The sequence below is a fragment of the Perkinsus marinus genome, assembly GCF_000006405.1.
Source record: "Perkinsus marinus ATCC 50983 genomic scaffold scf_1104296943172, whole genome shotgun sequence".
NCBI classification, from domain to species: Eukaryota; Perkinsozoa; order Perkinsida; family Perkinsidae; genus Perkinsus; species Perkinsus marinus.
Window position 1 is genome coordinate 1 of NW_003211925.1, and position 1,069 is coordinate 1,069.

Genomic DNA, 1,069 nt, shown 5'->3' on the forward strand with positions numbered 1-1,069 from the left:
TCGAGAAGTGTAAAAAGTTTTTTGCTCTATCTGCTCTATATACTCAGGCGTACTCAAGATTAACAGCCACAACATCCTCTGATTAACGGCTTCACTGCCCCTTCATCGTGCTCGTTCCCCTCACCCCATGTGCACTGTTGGACGGATTGAGCCCGTACAGGATGTAGCCTGAACTATTAGTCGCGCGAGTAATGAGTTCACCAGTTGACTGTAATCTTTGTCCAGGGGTGCGGGATCGAGCACTCGAGTGCTTCATGCGTCTCGACCAGCTATACCATTTCCCAGTGACCAACGGTTCGCATATGGTCCAGTTTGCCTAGCTTCCGGAGGGATTTGCACTACCTGGTTTCCGTAGCTATCTACATCCTCCAGCCGCATCTACCACTGTGCCCAAACTCACCCTTACGAGGGCTGAGTCGAGAATCGAACTCGAGACCTCTCGCACCCGAAGCGAGAATCATACCACTAGACCACACAGCCATCATACCATTAAGCCTCACAAGTTGGTTCCCGAACGTCGCTCATAACATGACCATTCTCTATTGTTATCTACCACGGCTTTCGGCGGGCAACCGTTGTCAGCTGGATGTTTTGACAGATCGGTGCAGAGAAACCTCCGAGGTTGTGATTGGTGACACAGTGGCCTGTGAATGAGAGGAAGAGTGATAGTTTATATTCTTTTGTACAACTCCCGGTGTCACCAGTCACCAACAGTGATCTTTCCCAACACATCTCCTCAATGCAGTTTTCAGTTGTAGTTAATTTGTGGCTGGCATCATCAAGGGTACACAGGAACAGAATTCTTCGTGAACTTCACGCGGATTTCCTTTGCACGAGGCGACCTCGAACTCTACGAACAACAGCCCACATTGGGCAGGGTAAGAGGAGTCTGGCAATCGAGCAAAGAGCTCGGAATTGAGTCGATTGCATTTCAGAAGCCGAACGCTCAACGCAGGTCAGGAATTTCACACGAATGGATTTCTTACAAAGCGAGTAAAAAGTTGATGTGAACTTAATCACTTTGATAGTGCAATGAGTAAGCCAAACTAGTGGTCGATGCAGGGCTCGA

General features: G+C 48.7%; 1 non-coding gene across 1 annotated transcript; it reads right to left on the reverse strand.

The window, feature by feature from the left end:
• Nucleotides 1-408: 408 nt before the first annotated feature.
• On the reverse strand, nucleotides 409-480 carry Pmar_PMAR014063. The gene has a single exon. It is a non-coding gene; the product is annotated as a tRNA-Pro (tRNA).
• Nucleotides 481-1,069: the final 589 nt, after the last annotated feature.